A 20,614-nucleotide genomic window follows, 5' to 3' on the forward strand; every position below is an offset into this window, starting at 1 on the left:
CAATTTTAACAGTGAATTCAGAGTTTAAAATGGTCTTTTGTGGTAAAAAAATTTGAAGACTGAAGTTATAAGTTATCTTTTAATTTTTGAGCATACGCAACAGAGACTAATGAAAAGAGAACTAAAGATTAAAATGGCCAATATAAGGGTACTGTTTTGAACAGGTTCAAAGACACACTAAGACGTCAGTAATGGTGACAGATATAAGCTTCAAAAACACTGACTTGTCCCCAAAACCAGTAGGCAAAAAGATTTCCAGGAAAACAGGCAATGAGGCTTATTTGAAATCTACTGCAATCAAATCAACTGAGTTTTTATTCCTTAAAACAATTCTTCAAAAATTAATGCTGCACACTGAAAAGCACCTAGAATTAGCAAGATGTATAATCTGTTTCTCCAAAAAATAGTTCTTGGAATGAAATACTAACTAAAACACAAAACGCTAGTCTTCAATTGCAATGTGATGGAGAGCCACAGGTCAATAATGTAAAGATTTATCTCTATGATCATATTCCATGCAACTCTGAATGTTTGTTTCACTAACAACTAGATATTATATCTGCCTACTCAAAAACCATTCCTATTAAACTCCACATGAACTGCTATCTGATACTTGAATACCAGATTGCAACTTCAAAAAACTGATATTGATCATCCGAAAATAATCCACAAAGTTAGTTCTAAGTTGTACAGCTAGCAATACATACCAAATACCAACATGGGTTGGTTTAATATTACAAATTTCAGACCAATCATTTCATAATCCTGAACTCCTTTGAGTTTGCTTGTATAGTTACTAACTACTGTACTATTTTATGCCATAGAAGAGCGAAGATACAAAGAAGTACTCAACGTGCTCCATGTGTCCAGGGCTGTGCTAGTTTTTCAAATACCTGCCTTGCAAAACTCATAACTGTGTGCATGTGAGAGAGGGAAAATATACAAGGCGAGGGGTTGAGTTGAGATCTACTGTTGAAATTTTAGAAACATTCCAATGGTAAATGCAAGTCCTCAAGATAGCATGAAGTATCTATTTGGATCCTGGCCAGGAGCAGCACTTAACGGATACTTTTAAAGCATGCACTGTACTACTTTCAAAGCAGTTCTCTCTCAAAACTGCATGCAAATATGTAGAGCTTTAGGTGTTTTGTTGCATGAAACCTAATTGCTAGAAAGTAGAAGGGGAAAAAGGTAAACACCTTGGGCTACATCTATTGTTATGCAAAAGACTTCCATTCATAAAATCTCTCTGCCTTTCCTCCCCGTTTAGCCCTCCTCCTACCTCTTGAATCTGTACAAATATCCTAGAAAAGTGGTTTGGGAAGCACAAGCTGGATGGGTTTCATTCGTCAGTGCTGTCTATTCCATTAGCAGAGAGATATGAGCAGAAACAAACCTGTGTTTAACTTTTACTACCATCTGTATTCAGCATACAAATGAGAACAAGATGTAAGTGCATAGTAACTGCAAAAGAAAATGTAGTGATATTACTTATCTGTAACAAATATAACTGCTTCCTCCTCCCATTCATCGCTTCCTTTCTGCAAATATAGTTGAACAGCTGAAAATTTCTATTTGCATTTCTACATACATTCCAGGTGCAATTTCACAGAAAATCAAATGATTCTAAACTTAGATTTCACCCTCTGTGAGTCACCCAGAACCCTACAGAGAAACATTTGGTTTTAAAAGAAATATTCAAAATGTGGCTGATAGTAAATCTATCTCCACAGATTTTAGACAAAAGATCCTGGGCAACTGGTCCTACCTCACAGGAATATAAGTGCAGGCCTAATGGTTTTGTTACATTATGTCTATTAGATGATTACCACACAGATTTTCTTTAAAAACTATCTTTAATACTTTTTTTTTTGAATATTTATTTAAGGACAGGGTAGGGTATACAAAAAGTAAGGGGGAATAGGGAAAGGGGGAAAAGGGTTAGGGGGATAGAAGAACACAGAGTATACTATCATCCAATCAATTCATATTACAATAACAAATCAACTTTTTGCTTTTTCACAATTTGATTACCCTCCTGCTTTCATCTTATAATTTAATTTTAGTTTAATTCTATGTTACTCCAACACCATCTGGTAACTGCAGCCATTTATACAATACATCCCATCGTTCAGTTTTTGTGTTTTTTTTTAATTGAACGTTCTTTCAGCCCATCTAACAGGATATCAATTTTTGTCATTTCCCATATTTTCCCAATAAGTTTCTCTTGTTTCAGTATCTCTGCTTTCTTGAGATTTTTAACATAATGCTTTTTAATTTTGGAAGCTGCATAGGTCACTGGATGACTCTTTATCCCATCTTTGTTACTTGGTGTCATGCCCAATAAAGCTGCCTCTGAAGTTTGTGCAACTTCATTTAACTGTTGTTTGGCATCTAATGTCCCCTCTTTCATCAGTTTCATCAGATCTTCTATTTTGCTAAGACCTTCATTCACTTGCTGAAACTCTGTTTTATTGTCTTTTGCATAGTAATCTGCCATTCCTTTTCTATTTCTTGTACAACTATTTCAGAACTTTGAGAATGCACAGATCAAGTCTCCATTTGATGTCTTAAATTTTGGGGGGCCATCTCAGGCTTTCAAATAAGTGGGGTTTGTATAAATAATACTATGTCCTTAACCACAATGATCGCCCCTTAGATATCCTTCAACAGTTTCCACAATTTTATCAACAATCCAAACCCCTAATCATAAACCTCCCCTTAGATCTCCCTCCAATCTGTATCCAAATATTATAATATAAAAATCAACTTTTACCCCAGCAAATTCAAATTCAAATTCAAATAGAACCGTGGCACAATTATTTCTTCTTCTCCAGAGTCTAGCAAGCTACTATTATCAGACTCACACAGTCCAACAAACCAAAACAACAATCACAGAGTCTGATTGTCCAGTAGTTGTCCTTGAAGCTCGTCTTATGATCTTTCTATTAACCCATTGATACTCCTCCGTCCAGTCGACCACATCAGCTCCTTCTTTCTTCTCCAGAAAACCACCAGATTCTATTATCAAAAGTTCACAGAGTCCAGGAAAGAGAAAAGAGAAATGTGTCCAAGCCAAACTGCATTCACAAAACTCAAGTCTCTTGAATCCTGTCCGATGGTATTACCATCTGAGATTCTTTTCCAGAAACACAAGATTTATTTTTCCATCTCACTCTCTCGGCTTTGAAACCAGCCTGCTACTGTATTAAGAGTTAGTTTTGCTTTTGAAGCAGACTGATAAGATAGGCTCGCCGCTGCTTTTCTTCTTTCAGCCAAATATTTTCATTCTTATTTTCAGCTTAATGGGGCTGTTTCATAAATCAAAGGCTTCAGCTTACTTAGTTGTTATATATTTTAAGCTTGTTCTTTTCTCCCTCGGTAAAGGGTTACTCATGGCTCCATGCCAAATATGGCTCCCCGCCTCCAGTCCGTGCTGGGTGATTTCTTCAGAGGGAAGAAGTCATTGAGGTGGTACTGGGTAGGGGAAGGAATGGCGGTGGGGGTAGGACATGCCCGCGTAGGAGAAGAGAGGTTAGATATCTTACATCTATCCCCTCTTCTAGTTCTACCCCCAACCAGATGGTATCAGGCGACCATATCAGCAAACCCTCGAGCCACACGGTGCTGTTGATGAACGCCAGGTCAATACAAAATAAAACTGCCCTCATCCATGATGTAATTCTGGATGAGGGGTCTGACCTGGCGTGCATTACTGAGACCTGGGTGGGAGAGGAGGGTGGTGTTCCCCTCTCCCAGCTATGTCCGCCTGGGTACTCAGTCCAGCACCAGGGTCGCTCGGAGGGTCGGGGAGGGGGAGTTGCTATAGTCTATAGGAGTTCTATCTCCTTGACCAGGCTTCCTGTCCCTTTGAGAGGAGGTCTCGAGGGCCTGTATTGTGTGTTGGGCTCGCGAGACAGGTTAGGGATTCTGTTGGTGTACCGCCCACCCTGCTGCGTACCAACAGTCTCCCTGCCTGAGCTGACAGAGGTAGTCTCGGACCTGATGTTGAGGACTCCCAGGCTGTTGGTGCTGGGGGACTTCAACATCCATGCCGAGGCTGCCTTGACTGGGGCGGCTCAGGACTTCATGGCCACCATGACAACCATGGGGCTGTCTCAATGTGTCATCGGTCCGACGCATGATAAGGGCCACACCTTGGACCTGGTTTTCTCAACGGGACTGGAAGATGGTGGTTTGGATGTGGAGGGGCTGGTCGTGACCCCATTGTCATGGTCAGACCACTTCCTGGTCAAGTTCAGTCTATTAGCGTCTTCTTCCCTCTGCAAGGGTGGGGGATCTATTAAGATGATCCGCCCTCGGAGACTAATGGATCCAGATGGATTCCTGAATGCTCTGGGGGATTATCCGTCTGATATGGTCGGTGCTCCTGTCGAAGCTCAGGTCACCCTATGGAATAGGGAGATGACCCGGGCGGTTGACACGATTGCGCCTAAGTGCCCTCTCCCTGCTCGCCGAGCCCAGACAGCTCCTTGGTATACTTCTGAACTGCGGGCGATGAAGCGAGAGGGGAGACGGCTGGAGCGCAGGTGGAGGAAATCCCGCTGGGAGTCCGATCGAACACGACTTAGAGCCCATTATCGGGCCTATTTCGTGGCAATACGGCTGGCGAAACGGCAATATTTCTCCAGCCGTATTGCTTCCTCAGAATGCCGTCCAGCAGAGCTGTTTCGGGTGGTCCGGGATCTTCTTCAACCGGGAAATCCGGTGGAGGTCACGGACTGCTCATCAGCTCGCTGTGATGAGTTTGCCATACATTTTGAGGGAAAAATCGCTCAGATTCGCAGTGGGTTGGACTCCACAGTTACTGCAGAATCAGAGGATGTGTCCAGTGCGCCGTGCTTAGGTCCAGTATTAATGGATGAGTTTCAATTGTTGAGACCTGATGATGTGGACAGGGTGCTTGGATCTGTCCGTTCTACCACTACTCCGCTCGACCCTTGCCCATCCTGGCTAATTGGAAGATCGGCCAGGGGGGTTCGCACCTGGGTCCAGGAGGCCGTGAATGCCTCTCTGAGAGAGGGAGTGGTCCCTACCGCCTTGAAAGAGGCGGTAATTCGACCACTCCTTAAAAAGCCTAACCTGGACCCAAGGCTGGTGGTCAACTACCGACCAGTGGCGAACCTCCCTTATTTGGGCAAGGTGTTGGAGCGGGTTGTGGCCGGGCAACTCCAGGCGCTGCTGGATGAAACGGATTTTCTGGATCCATTTCAATCGGGTTTCAGGCCGGGTTTTGGTACAGAGACTGCCTTGGTCGCCCTGTACGATGACCTTTGCCGGGAGAGAGACAGGGGGAGTGTGACCCTGTTGATACTCCTGGACCTCTCAGCGGCTTTTGACACCATCGACCATGGTGTCCTTCTGGATAGGCTGGCTGGGTTGGGAGTTGGGGGCACTGTTTTACAGTGGTTCCGCTCCTTCCTGGCTGACCGTGTCCAGAGGGTGGTGCTGGGGGACAGTTGCTCTGCCCCATGGCAGTTATGTCATGGGGTTCCTCAGGGCTCAATACTGTCCCCCATGCTGTTCAACATCTACATGAAACCGCTGGGAGAGGTCATCAGGAGGTTTGGGCTGAGGAGTCAGCAATATGCTGACGATACTCAGCTCTACCTCTCGTTTTCCACCAATCCAGGTGAGGCAGTTTCTGTGCTGAACTCGTGTCTGGACCTGATAATGGACTGGATGAGGGTTAATAAATTGAAACTCAATCCAGACAAGACGGAAGTGCTGTTAGTGGGTGCTTCACCGGACAGGCTGGAGGGCCATTTCCCCGCCCTGAATGGGGTTACACTCCCCCTAAGGGACAGGGTCCGCAGCTTGGGGGTGCTCCTGGACCCCAGTCTAACACTGGAAGCCCAGGTGGACTCGGTGGCCAGGGGCGCCTTCCTTCAGCTGCGGAAATTATACCAGCTACGGCCCTACCTGGACGAGCGGAGTCTCATGACAGTCACACATGCACTGGTAACATCCCGCATAGATTACTGCAATGCGCTTTACGTGGGGCTGCCTTTGAAGACGGTCCGGCGATTGCAACTGGTCCAGAATCGAGCTGCGCGGCTGGTGAGTGGTGCAGCTGCCACGGAACATATCAAGCCGATTCTGTATAAGTTACATTGGCTACCAGTTGCTGCCCGGGCCCAATTCAAAGTGCTTGTTTTGACATATAAAGCCCTAAACGGCTTGGGCCCTGGATACCTGAAGGACCGCCTCCTTCCATATGAACCTACCCGGCAGTTAAGATCTAGCCAGGGGGCCCTTTTGAAAGAGCCGTCCCTTAAGGAGGTAAGAGGGACGGCTTGTAGACAAAGGGCCTTTTCGGCAGCTGCCCCCAGACTATGGAATGCCCTCCCGACTGAGATTCGTCTGGCGCCGACGCTGATGACATTTCGGCGCCAGGTCAAAACCTTCCTGTTCCAGAAGGCTTTTAATTGAAATAATATTAGCTGTGGGTCTGATGGCAATTTTAATTGTATTTTAATTGTATTTTAATTATTTTATCTTTTGCTGTATTGAATTTTAATTATTGTAAGCCGCCCAGAGACCTCTGGGTAGTTTGGGCGGCATATAAATTGAATAAATAAATAAATAAATAAATAAAATAAGTCCGGGTTTGCCTCCCTTTCTTCTCCTTCTGCTGCTCACCAACTGCTTCAGAGATAATTCTCCTAGACTCTCCTTCGATCCCCATTTCAAAAAGGGGATCCCGGATCGGACGGGTTCCAGTTTTTCCAGAGAGCTCTTCTCTGGAGCTACTGGCAGCACCGCAACAAAGCCCCCGCCTCCCCAAAATTATCTTTAATACTTGAAGAGAAAAAATGCTTGAAAAGCATTTCACTTTACAGTTACTGTGTCCATCAGGAATTTCTACAAGCACTCAATGAAAATGGAGGCACCACAACAGCACAGATGTACCTTTTAACATCTGTCAGTAATTCTAATAAAGCTTGTTCAGGTGTTCTCGGGAGGTTGATCTATTTTGTAATGGCTTCTTAAACGTAGAAGTGCATTAGATCACAAACCAAGTTAATTTGCTGTTAAAACACACACTTGTCAATAATGACAAAGGAAACAACACATACAGTAAGACTGCTGTATTGGCAGGATCAGTACCCACGGTTTCAGCTATCTGCTGCCTGAAAATATGAAATTAAAAAACCCAGGAATACACTTCCGAGCTATATTACCAGAACCGACCACTACAGGAAACCAGAGACAATGCTATATGTAGGGGTTGCTATATCTGTGGGTTTTCAGCATCTGTGAGGTGGGAGCGGAGCTTGGAACTGATCCCCCATAGACAGCACAGTCCTACTGTGCTATATGGTATCTGTAATGGGACATATGCTGCATTTACAAGGTAAAGGTAAAGGTTCCCCTTGACAATTTTTGTCCAGTTGTGTTCGACTCTAGGGGGCGGTGCTCATCCCCGTTTCCAAGCCATAGAGCCAGCGTTTGTCCGAAGACAATCTTCTGTGGTCACATGGCCAGTGCGACTTAGACATGGAACGCTGTTACCTTCCCACCAAAGTGGTCCCTATTTACTGTATCTACTTGCATTTGCATGCTTTCGAACCGCTAGGTTGGCAGGAGCTGGGACAAGCGATGGGAGCTCACTCCATTGCATGGATTCGACCTTACGACTTGGTCTTCTGACCCTGCAGCACAGGCTTCTGCGGTTTAGCCCGCAGCGTCACCTATATCAGGGGTCTCAAACATGCAGCCCGAGGGCCATTTGCGGCCCACCGGATCGTTTGTGACCCCTGCCTTGCCTACCCCCCCAAGTGCCCACGCATCCTCTGCTGTCAAGAGTCCAAAAAAAAGCCTAGCCTCGCTCGCCAGCTGTCTCCCAAGATAGTGCCTGTTGCATCCTCCATCTGGAACTGCAGCCTGCCAGCCAGCCCGCCTGTCTGCTGGCTGGCAGGCTGCAGTTCCAGATGGAGGGTGCAAGAGGTGCTGTCTTGGGGGAGAGCTGGTGAGCGAGGCGCACTGCTAGCCCTTTTCCCCAAGTGCCCAAGCCGCTGCCGAGCGATGCCTGAGAGCGGAGCTTGCTCCCAGCCCGTCCTCAAAGAGCCCTTCCAAGCTGCCAACAGCAGCAGCCGCTGCCTCTTCCAGGGAAGCGGTTCTCTGGCTCTTTCTCTCTCAGCACCCCCAGCATCAGCCTGGCCAGCAGCGGCCTCAATGCCTGGCGGTGCTTCCTCCTCCTCCTCCTCCTCCTCCTCCAACCACCTCGGCTCTGGAGGCTGCCTGGGCTCGCCTCGCAAAGTTTGCTCCTCTGTCATGATGGGGATAGCTGCTGCTGCTGCTGAGTGCACCTTTTTTTGAGCAGGGGCCTCAAAGGAAGGTTGCCAGACCTGTGTGTGCGCGCACCTGTGGGAGGCCCACCCATACTGATGGGGGCTTTTCTCCTTTCGCAGGGTGATTCTGAGGGTTTTTTAAAAAAATTATGTCGTGCACTTCCCCCCGCTAGGCGCTCCCTCCCTTCTTCACTTCTTCATCCTCCTGCTGCTGGTGGTGGTGGTAGTGAAGAATGATCTGGAGGGAGTCGTGGCTGGCGAAGAGGGCTCACACGCCCCTCCTCCTCCTCAGAGCCCCAGCCAGGCTAAGGAAACTCCTGGACGGCTTCCTCAGGCTCTTGCTCCGCTTGGCAGAAAATCTGATGTGGCCCAGCATCATCCAGACTCTGCCTCCAGTGGCCCCCAGGTAAATTAAGTTTGAGACCCCTGTGCTATATGATCCTGATTTTCAGTAGCAGCTTTTCAGGCTCTAAAACGATTGCAGGAAGGAAACATGACAAACCTGGTTATGCACAAAAACATGTACCACTTACTTAGTGAATAATTTCACAATTGTATTAAAAATAATTTAATATTTTCCTTCCGAAGTCCATCATGCCATAGGGAAACATCTGTATACTATGTTACAAGAAAAATATTCAGCTCAGGAGACATGCTGATGTGTGTTTTCTTTCAAATCCAAGGTTTGTGTCTGAAGGAGACTAGTGTTTAAAAATACTTAATTCTCAACTTGGAGGCCCAAGCACCAGAGTAAGAGTCACATTTCAAATTTCACCTCCTACCCCAAATCACCACATCTTTCTTTTCCAGGGTGTATTGAAACCTATATGGCTAAAATTAAATTGACTGTAGTGCTGTTTTTACCACGAAAATGAATTTACTAACACTAGAAATATTGGCCTGACTAAGAATTTATAAAAATGAACTTTGATTCGGGTGTGAAAGCGACCTGAACTGCTCACTAGATTGTTTCTTGATAGATTCTACCATCTCCAACCAAAAGCTATTTACTGCTTCTAGCAATGGGATTTCTGCAAGGCAATACCCTTCTTGCTCATTCACCTAATTTTAAAATGGATGGGTAAAGGTGGGGGGAAACCTACAAAATGCTTATTTCAAAAATGTGCACATCATTATTCTATTATAAAAGCAAAATATCATCTTTAGCTGGGAAAATTAAACCTAACCGATTTATAACTGTATTTCAAAATACGTTGAAAAGCACTGTGACATGAAAACATGATATGAACTCAAAAGGTGTTAGTCTGAAGATGGCATGACATTGTACAGTCACAACAACAAAAACAGTCATCTCTATTAGGTTACTTTTATTAAATCCACATCACTTTTATAATGCACTTGTCAATCTGTTTCTAACCCAGTTGCCTTTTCAAGTGTACATCAGGAAGACTAAAGCCCTCTCTCTCTCTTCACAATTCAACCTCATTGCTGGGTATTTTACATAAACAAGCAGGCAGCCTAGAAAACATCCTGATAATTTAATGTTATCACACTCATTTATTACTAGAGACTGATCTTAAAAAATATATTTTGTCATGTTACCTATAAAAGCTTTTAGAGTGCCTCACAAATGTATGCATACATGCCTCTTCCATGTAACATTTAACTTACTTTCCTACCTTACTGACGTTTATTGAATGACCTACTTTTGTTGAAATTGCTAGAGTGAAAAAGTATATTCAGTTTGAGAAGTAATTTTGCTCAGACCTAGTGTCTCATTCAGAACAGTATACATCCTTCCATGTCCCTGAATGGCAATATTAGTTATTTCCACACATCTTTACATATGGTGGGAAATACTGATACTTTTTTTAAAAAGAGACTATTTTTTAACATTTGAAAAGCTGATATTTAGTAGTAAAGGCTCTTTCATTATAAACCCCATCACTGGAATATGCGCTAACATGGTAACAAATATATATGCATGACACTGGCCCCAACCGTCAATGCAGGTAGGAACATTATTTCAAAAACTTGTTAGTTTATCTAATTATTTCCTTTATATTCAGCTTTTCCATCCTGGAGTATAAGGCAGCATAAATCATCACAGCAACAGTACTAGTGTTGATACTAGTACTGATACTAACTGCTTTACAATGAAGTTGTCGTCACATGCTGCCATGTAACATTCTAATTATAGCAACTCTAATAGGGATTTCGAGGTATGTGAAATATTAAAAAAGCAGTTTTACAACTGCCAACCTTGGGGCCAGGCAGGCATTTGAATGACAAATGTGGACTGCAGTCTCTGAATTTTTATTTGCAATAACTGTTCTTATGCTTTAAGATGTCAGATGATGTTATATTTAGAGATGGACTAAAAGGTAAAGGTAAAGGTTCCCCTTGACAATTTTTGTCCAGTCGTGTTCGACTCTAGGGGGCGGTGCTCATCCCCGTTTCCAAGCCATAGAGCCAGCGTTTGTCCAAAGACAATCTTCCGTGGTCACCTGGCCAGTGCGACTTAAGACACGGAACGCTATTACCTTCACACCAAGGTGGTCCCTATTTATCTACTTGCATTTGCATGCTTTCGGACTGCTAGGTTGGCAGGAGCTGGGACAAGCGACGGGTGCTCACTCCGTTGCATGGATTCGATCTTATGACTGCTTGGTCTTCTGACCCTGCAGCACAGGGTTCTGCGGTTTAGCCCACAGCGCCACCACGTCCCTTAATAGAGATGGACTAGTTGTAGTCATATCCCTGGCTGTCATAGTGCCATAGAGGTCCATTATCTCCCCCCAGAACTGGCCAGTCCACCCACCATTCAGTACTTGGCTCCACTGTTGTCATTGTGCCAATCACGGAAGGAGCCCGGCCAGCTCTTCCTGGCCTCCCCATGCAGTCAACCACTTATCACTGAGCGGCGGAGTGGGCCCCTCCCTGTGCCAGAGTGGTCAGCTGCATGGGGAGGCAGGGAAGAGCCAGGCAAGCTCCTTCTGATTGGTTCGATGGTGACAAAGGAGCTAAGTGCCACACACTGAAGGGTGAGTGGATCAGCCAGTTTGGGGGGAAGGGAAGGGAAGGGACCTCCATGGCACCTGAGGCACCCCAGGAATATGAATATGAATAGCCCATCTCTAGTTATATTAGTCGCACCATCTTCTCAAAATAACACAGAATGCCTTCAGGAAATCCTGTTTCTAATATATTGTCCAGTATCTTTTGGGGGCCTAACACAGCATAGAACGGTGTGCTCTGTGCATGGTGCTTCTTTTGTGGTCCTTGTGCAAGGGGACATTAATTAATATTTGTGTAAAGATAATGTTCCACTGTTTTCATCAAGGTTTCCTCTGCCTTCTGCCTTGCAAACGCAGGGTACACCAGACAAGGAAATGTAGCTTGACACACGTGTAACAACCTACTATGTCCTGTTACTCTATATATCAATTACGTTTATTAACCTTATTGAACATTTTCTGTTCAAAGTATACCTCAGACAATAGCCCAAACCCAGTGGCACATATGAAGCTATTTAATACTACCTCTGAAGTTCAGCAATGTGTCACACAGCTAAATTTATTTGAAAAATTTATTGAGCAACGTGGAAACTATACAGGTTTACTTTTAGATATTGAATACTACACAAACAACCTAAAAAAAGTAGAGTAAATATCTGAATAATACGGGCACAATGCAAGATCAATCTGTAAATGCAACAAAATGAGATGAACAGTTACCAAACATAAGAAATGTTTCCTTTCCTTTGAATAATCCACAGCGCTTCATAGTTTTCTCTCCTCAATAGCTCATTTATTTCAGGAGTACCAGCTTTACTTTAGTTGGGTGATTGCCTTCTTCAGCCGTGAGCAAAGCAAGCTTCAAACCTTACCCACTACCAACAATATCGCATAAAGAAGGCAACATAATTCAGTAGAGACTGTACTAAATCCAACCTATCACATGGAGTAGCCATCAACAGCAAGATGTTTTGCCTCAAGAGGTTAGGACAGATGTTCCAATTGCCTATAAATTAATACTTACAGAAAAAGAGCCTATCTGTTTTTCCCCTGATAATATAACTGCTAATTCTCACATGGCTTGAGACAGCCACACACAATTAACGGCCAGTGTGTGAGAGGCTAACAGATCCCCTGCTTTTGTGAGAAAGTGAACAGAAATGAAGATTAAATGTTAAAAAAAGAGTTGCTGCCTCGTCTTCTTTTGATGCTGCAAATCAGGATTAAAGATATGAATGACAGCATAGTCACTGAGCTCTAAAGCCTTATGCGGCCCAGATTGGGGACTAGGCATGCTGGAGCTCTGGGAGAAGTCTCTTTGTCATTAGCGTCCAGTATAAACCACCACCACCCAGAACCTGTTAGTACAAGAAAAGGGTAAAATGTGCTATGAAAGATCTCTTTCCCTGTCCAAGTCACATAATCAGTGATACAAAAAGTAGAAAGTGCAAAATCCATATATCGAAGCCAAAATGAGTTTTAACTTCTTGTATCATTATCTTTAAAACACTCAAAAATCATTGTTCCAAAATGGAAGCAAATTGAATAGAGTCCATATTTTGACTTTCTATGTGTCACTGATTAAGTGGATGCTAGTGTGGTGTAAAGGATAAAGTGATGGACTAGAACTCTGGAGAAGAGGGTTTGAATCCCGACTCAGCCATGGAAAATGACTGGGGGAGTGGAATTGATAAAACCACTCCTTAAAACCTTGGGTTGCTGTAAGTTAGCTCTAACCCAGCAACACAGAACACACACACACACAATCAACTGGGACTTGGAATTGGATTTGGTCTAAAGATACCTAGTCCTATGTGATACAAGCAACAAACAAATAACATAAGACAGTGGTGCCTCACTTAATGGGCGCCCCGTTTAATGACAAATCCGCATAGCGATGAAGATTTTGCGATCGCATTGCAATGTTCCCTATGGGGAAAAATCGCTTTGCGATGATGGCTTCCCCCCCCATCCTCGCAAACGCCCCATTTTTGCACAGCTGATCGGCGGGGCCGCGCAATCTTCACAAAAGCCCGCCAATCAGCTGTGTGAAAACGGGGAGTTTGCGATGGGGGAAGCGATCATCGCAAACGCCCTGTTTTTGCACAGCTGATCGGTGGGGAGCGCGATCTTCTTGCGAGGAATCTGTCTCAGAAAAGAGCCAGGAGCCAACTTCTCCGCTCCAGCCCCTCCCCGCCTCACAGCTGATTGGCGCTGGTCTTAGAAGCTTCCCCAGGCTTGCCCAGCAGGTAAACAGGCAGTGGAAATGCACTGGGGAAGCCTCTGAAACCTGCGCTTTGCCGGGGTGGGGTGGGTGGGGGTGTGGCAGGGGCAGGCCCGCCCCCCCAGCGCCCCCCCTCGCACGCCCTTGTGGCAAAGCAAGGCTTTCAGAGGTGCATTTTCACTGCTGAAAAAGCACCTCAAGGCTTCTGAAAGCGGCGCTTTGCCGGGGTGGGGGTGGGTGGCAGGGGCAGGCCCGCCCCCCACCCCCCAGAGCCCCCCTCGCACCGCTTTCAGAAGCCTCCTGGGGCTTTTTCAGTAGTGAAAATGCACCTCTGAAAGCCCCGCTTTGCTGCGGGGGGAGCGAGGTGGGGCTCTGGGGGGCAGAGGGTGGGAGGGGCTGGAGCAGAGAAGATGGCAAAATGGCCACCCACTGTGTTTTCGCCCGGATTCCTCGCTTACCGGGCAGCGAAAATGGTGGCCGTATGGAGGATTTTCGCATGAAGGTGAGTTTTTTGCCCATAGGAATGCATTAAACGGGTTAATGCATTCCTATGGGCTTTTTTATTTCGCATAGCGACGAATCCGTATAGCGACGATTTTGGCTGCATGGATTATCGTCGCTATGCGGGGCACCACTGTACATCATAAAATGAAATGCATGATGCATACGTGTAAATAAAGTGTGTCTCTTAGTACAGTATTTAACTTTACTTCAAAATACTTGTGGAGGTTATACGAGGTTATACACAAATTTCATTGCTTGCAATTTAAAAAACCCAACTATTGCGAAGGAGTTACTGGCATACCTGGCCTCCTTATTTTGGAATTCTTTGCTTGTTCAGTCTCAGTTAATTAAACTAAGGAACTTTTAAAGTGTGCACCATGGGAATATTTGAAGTTTATGATGAGGGACAACAGCAGGAGGCTTACGGTGGCCTCGTGACCTTAAAACGATGGTGCTCAATAATGAGTGCCATTTTACAATGCAGCTTTAGTGTTAACAGATGTGTGGACTGCCACTATCTTGATCATAAGACATTAAGCTGAGTATGCTTTAAAAAAAAAAGCAAAACCTTGATTATAATTATGATCTCTAATTTGGAGTTTCATTACGAAACAAAGTAGTGGTCAAACAAAAATTCCATTTAAAAATGCCCATCATACTAAGAACATAATTGATATTTAATAAAAGATGCACAATAAAACCCTAGCTCAGACCACACACATATACCCAGCATATTACTCACTCTTAGGTTAACATCCTCTTCAATATAGAAAGCATAAAAGAAGTGAAGATTGTTTACTGCCTAGAGATAAAAATTTGAACCAGCAATTAAGGGCAATTTCTTGAACAATAATTATAAGTGCAAATCTTGTTCCTACACTTAACTAGAAAACTATATAAAGAACCACAATAAAGTTTAATCAAAATTTCCCTTTACATTTTATTAAGACTCCTGATGGACTCCATCCCACGAAGGGCCTTTACCACATTTCTTACCTGGGTGGTCAATATGACATCATTAAACTTTTAACAATAAGGCCTTATTTCACTCAACTAATGCAGAACAAGTTCCCAGGGACCTGAATGGACAAGGAAGTGTTCCATGGAAAACGATTGCCTCAAATGAATGAAAATCTTACAATGGCTTACTGTTCCAGCAGCAAATGGACCTTCTCTAGACATGCATGTGAACATAATTCTATTCTATTTACACAACTATTTTTATGTCTTCCATTCACTCTAAATGTTTTGGGCTATAACGTTGTCATGAGATTTCCTCAATATTTCACATTGCTACTATGAAATGACATTTCAAATTGAGATTCTGCAGAGTAAGGCAGACAGTTAGTTGGTCCCAGGTGATTATGACCTCTATGTCCTTTAAGGGACTTTACTACCAAAGAGTATATCTGGCATGGTTCAACACTAAACACTGCAATTCACCAAACTAATCAAAAGGCCGATTCATTCACTGCTGTTCTCATGTCTTAACTGTAAAGAGCAACCTACAATAAATCAGAATGTGGCATTAAATCTCTGTACCAGAAATTTAACAAAGCTATTTTTTTAAAGGGTTACATCACTTAATAGAAAATATACAAATCAGCCTACAAAATACTTATGGGTTTGTTTATTTATTAAGCTGGTCTGGGGAACTTTTTGAGGAAGGGAATACAAAAATATGAAAACCATGAAAGAAATTGTTCTTCCCCTCAAACCAGGCAATATAACTCCGGACAAATAAATCATTTTGAAAGAGGCAGTCCCAAAGGTATGAAGTATGAGGAAAATGCAGAACATCTCCCTTTGAGACATGAAAAAATACCTATGAGGTGATCATGTCTGATTTACCACATTATACATTATACCACTTAATGAATATGTGTCACTTAATCTTGTAGTCAACACAAGACTCAGTCTACAAGCGAAAGTCTGCATACTTGTACCGGGTGGACCTAGGGAATTACAGAGGAAGTCTCACAAGAAAGATAGCTGATGTACACTATATTCAGATTCCACTGTACAGCAAAATGATTAAATAAAAATCAAGGATTCTTAGCAGACTCCATCTATTAATGGTCTTGTTTTATACACAGTCTTGGGTGTCACTATGACCAATGTTCAGTTCCTGGTATAAGTGAGTAAGCTCAGCGAAATGTCCTGAAAACCTACTTCTCTCTATCCCCACAGTCTGCCATTGATGCCAAAATTGATGTAGTTATGGTGCCAATATAACTCTGAAGCAAGATCACCAATGTTATTGCCACCTTCCTTTCCTCATCTCGCATGTTCCGCATCCCTGTACCATGCACACTATATACTGTATATAAACTGTAACCTAACATGTTTCTGAGGAAGTGGCTTTCCTTTCCTTTTACTATACATGAGGACAAAACAGTTTCCCAAAAACAATTCTGTGGTTTCGTAAGAGACACATCCGATATTTCTGCAACTGAATATAGTAATTTTATACATATTATTTCAGATTTTAGTACACTGAATTCAATAAGTACTACTCCAAAGTATGCAAATACATAACCATGTGTCTGTTCTCAAATTTGTTCCTAGAACACTCTCTATCTGTGTATTTAGTACTTAGCATTTAATACTTATTTCTTCAAATATAGAATGATTTGAAAATCCCTTATAACACATTGGCCCGGAGAAATTTTAGAAATATTTCTTTCAATCTTGTTTTGCATTTTAATTGCACTCCTCTCTTGTCTCCTTTTTGACAATCTTTCAGTTACAGCTATTACTCACTAATGCTGCAGATCTATTGCTCAAAATCCATGAAACATTGATGTTTTCCTAATTTTATTCATGTAGGCAATGCAAAATAGTAACAATGTAGTAAAAACATTGGTTTTCTACACACATATGCTGGTGAGGATTAGTGTCTGGTAGTATACTGGCATGCATTTCCCAGGAGCAAAAATCTGAACACCTTATGGAGAACAGACTTAGGATAAACACTTCGTAGCGTGCAGAAGCTGTCTCTTTAAGAGACTTAAATGGCAATTCCTTTTCTTCTGGGGATATTTCGTTGTATGGTATACTGTGTATATACTTACAATGACAATAAATTATATTATTATTTATTTATGTGTTTGCCACTTACAAATATTTTGCTCTTGTAGGAAAAAAGTTCCCCTCCTTTTTCCGCACCATGTACGATATCCTACCATTCTGAAAGGTTCCCCTTTCCCCACAAATGAAGACTGCAAAGTGTTCCGGTAGGAAAGGGAAGACAGGAATGTCAGGAGAGTTTTAACATAACACCTATATGGAACAAACACCTATGGCTGAAGAAGAGTTGCAGGTGTCAAACTTGTTTTTACAATGAAATCAGTGTAAACTGCTGGCCTTGCAATTGACTGAGGCAGTGACCCCTACCTTTACCCATGACTCTAATGATTGCCAGTGTACTTTTATTGATACCTGCTCCCTGTCAAATCCACCAAACATGAAGCAATATAGATTGTAGGCAGGAGCCTGGCAACTCACTGGCTGCTGAGGTGAGAGCTTGTTGCCAGCTGGGTGCACTACTCTTCCCAGGGTTGAGTTTTTAAACTGTCTTTGTAATTATTTAAAATTAGGTTATTATTTCTTTCAATCTTGTTTTGCATTTTAATTGCACTCCTCTCTTGTTCAGTATTATTGTGTGCCACTATCCTTTGGGAGAATGGTGGTATATAAATACAATAAATACAGAAATAATTGTAATATACTCCACCTCAAGCAAGTCCATATGAAGGCATTCAACACACAGTTTGTAGTTTTTGGACAGGCTGCGTTATTTTTGCTATATTTTTGTCCCACTCTTCATCATCTTCACCATCACAGACCTGCAGAGATGAAAGGGACCCTATGGATTATCAAGTCCAGTCCCAGTCAAGGAGGCACAGTGTGAAATATCCTCAAGTTTTCACACACAGTCCTCCCTCTTTATCCTAACATCTCTGTGAGGTTTGACTGAGATGCTACTTAGTGAATTTCACTGCCAAGTGACACCTCAGACATAAAATATTAGTGGAATGAAAGGGAGTTGTGTGGTCAATACAAAATACAAATACTGGGTTCTTTGAGCTCTTAGAATACCATGCTGTCTCATAACTGGCAATAAAGAAATTATTTGGGGTCCTTCAACCATAATCCATGTGTCAGGATTACTAGCTACCCATCCTTCATAGCACCAATTGCTCTCCTGCCCCAAGTTCTCTAATTCACCTGGAAGAGTTGGAGAAGAGGCAAAATGGAATTCCCTCCCTTGGGTGTAAGGAAGGATGAGAACAAAAGGGACTTCACTGCTAACAGTACAACAGCAGCCTTATTTACTCTTTATTAGCCCTGTGGAGGATCTTCGCTGGACGATTAGGTATTTAGCCCATTGGAACGCATTGAGCGGTTTTCAATGCGTTTCAATGGGTTTTTCCCCCCCTGCTTGACGACGATTTCGCTGGAACGGATTAATGTCGTCAAGCGAGGTACCACTGTAGGACTTAAGTCAGGGCAGTCCCACAATCCGCAATGCCATTTCTGTTATTCTGTGGTGTGAACTGGGCTCTTGCCAAGATCTCTCCTTCCTATAAATCTCCGCTGCTCCTTCTCTCTTTAGTGGTGGGCAGAAGACTAAAAACCCAACAATACCAGCAGCATGAGGAAAGAAAAAAGAAATACTGTACATAAACACTGAGTATCATGAAGAACGTAAACAAATCTAAAATTGCTTTTCTTTTCCAACATTAGAAAAGCAGACTTCTAAGTACTACACTGTATAAAATGTATCACTGACACCTTGCCAGAGGGGCTAGATTTTCCTTCCTTGGAAGAATACTAGAAATTTAACACAGGACTGATGTAATCACGACAAGAAAGATCTTAAAAACTGTGGGCAACTGTGCCATGTGAACAGACCTCTGCTTATACAAAAAGACTTCCACACCCTCTCTTCCCCTGGTAATCGTTCCACACCAATCTGTCTTGGAGGGAGATTATCAGACTTCTAGAGCTGATTCTGGAGTGTGTATGTAGGGACTGCAGGGTGAATCCGGTCCATCAACAATGTTTCTTAGTGTTAGAGCAAAACCATCATATTTCACTGAATAAGATATATGTGTATTTGGAGAACTAAAAGAGTATGGCATTTCATAAGAACTGAATTGAAGATCTACAAATTACCCAAAATCATCTAAAAGCTAACATTATCAGCAACAACAACCAATTTCCCATCTTGTATTTCCATCTTGTATAAATGTATGCCCATGTATTTCTATGAAAACCTGTAACACAATGGAGCTATGACTCGTCTGCCATATCTGGAAACAAAGGGGGTGAAAACAAATGGCCTACTATGAAAGGGCTAGGAGTACAGATGCAAGAGATGGACAAAATTATACTCCCTGCTGTGCAGTCTTGGGTGCAGTCTTGGGGGGGGGGGGAAGGCTGTCATCAAGCATGGTGATGTTTGTGAGACGAAACATTTTCAGAAGACGGGATTGTATGGACAGGCTTGGAGTCTATCTATTTTTCAGTAAATGATTGGAAGAGATGGGGAAAAGTTTTACCGTAAGCTAAAGCTGTAACTGAAAATACAGAGAACAGACAAAATGCAAGTATGGAAGAACTGTAAGTACTGGAACTGAGAAAGACTAGCACAGATATTATTCATTCAATGCCAAAACGGTGCAGCATATTCTTAACAAATCCATTGCTGATGAATGTTGACAAAAGAAAGGGGGGAAACTCCAAATACTGTAGTACTTTCAATATTATATTTCATTATGGTCCTTCATGGATCAAAATCCAGTTCCTCAGACACCAGTGTGTAAATACAAGACCAGTATATTTATACATGTAGTTGGGAGGATAGCTCAAGTCAGCTGGGTACCTGGCTGTGGAGCTGTATGTTGAGAGTTCAATGTCCCACTGTGCCTCCATGGAGAAGAGCCAACCTATGTAATTTTGGGCAACCTGCACAGTCCAAGAGCATCCCCAGAAGAAAAGAAATGTAAACCACATCTGAATTCACTATATCTTTAAAAAAACCATGGAAATTGGCCAAAATCGTTTTGATTAGCATGTAATTTATTAATATTTGAAAATATTATCATGAGCAGGTGAGGGTACAGCTAACAAAGTGTTCATTAACAGAGAAATGAGATCAAGCTGTAAATTATTAGCAGGTCATGGGCAGGGCAATAGCTCTAAGCTAGATGTACTTGGCTGTCATAGGAATGCTGAGAGGCATTTCTGGGATGGAAGTCAGAGTCTGCTCCCATGTCTGATCCTGTGAAAGGCAAGTCCACCTGGCCTACAGCTATTGACCTACCCACAACCTGCTAATTAAGTCATGTACAGCTTGACAGTGTCATTCCTTTCTTAATGAACCACTGTCACTCCATCTATTATCTATCCTCACATGGTCATGGGAATATATATAAATAGATGAGTTATATATTTATACTCCTAACATCTGAGGAAGTGGACTTTGATCCACCAAAACTTAGCCTTAAGTAAATCAGTCTTCAACGAGGTACAGCATTTTGCATCTTCTTCCCCCCCCCTCCTTTTTTCTTTTGGCCTACATGCAG

General features: G+C 43.0%; 1 protein-coding gene across 3 annotated transcripts in view; it reads right to left on the bottom strand.

The window, feature by feature from the left end:
* COMMD10 (COMM domain containing 10) overlaps positions 1–20,614 on the bottom strand; it is an 81,092-nt gene that overhangs the window by 33,377 nt on the left and 27,101 nt on the right. Inside the window, exon 6 of one of the 3 annotated variants that reach the window (XR_012084399.2) lies at positions 17,758–17,869. The exons of 1 other annotated variant lie outside the window; for it this stretch is intronic. The gene's annotated coding sequence lies outside the window, so the exon portion shown is untranslated. Of the gene's footprint in view, positions 1–17,757; positions 19,545–20,614 lie in introns of all 3 variants that reach the window. One more of the 3 variants, XR_013542125.1, reaches the window with a different exon arrangement.

This window comes from Pogona vitticeps, chromosome 2, assembly GCF_051106095.1.
Source record: "Pogona vitticeps strain Pit_001003342236 chromosome 2, PviZW2.1, whole genome shotgun sequence".
In the NCBI taxonomy this organism is placed as follows: Eukaryota; Metazoa; Chordata; class Lepidosauria; order Squamata; family Agamidae; genus Pogona; species Pogona vitticeps.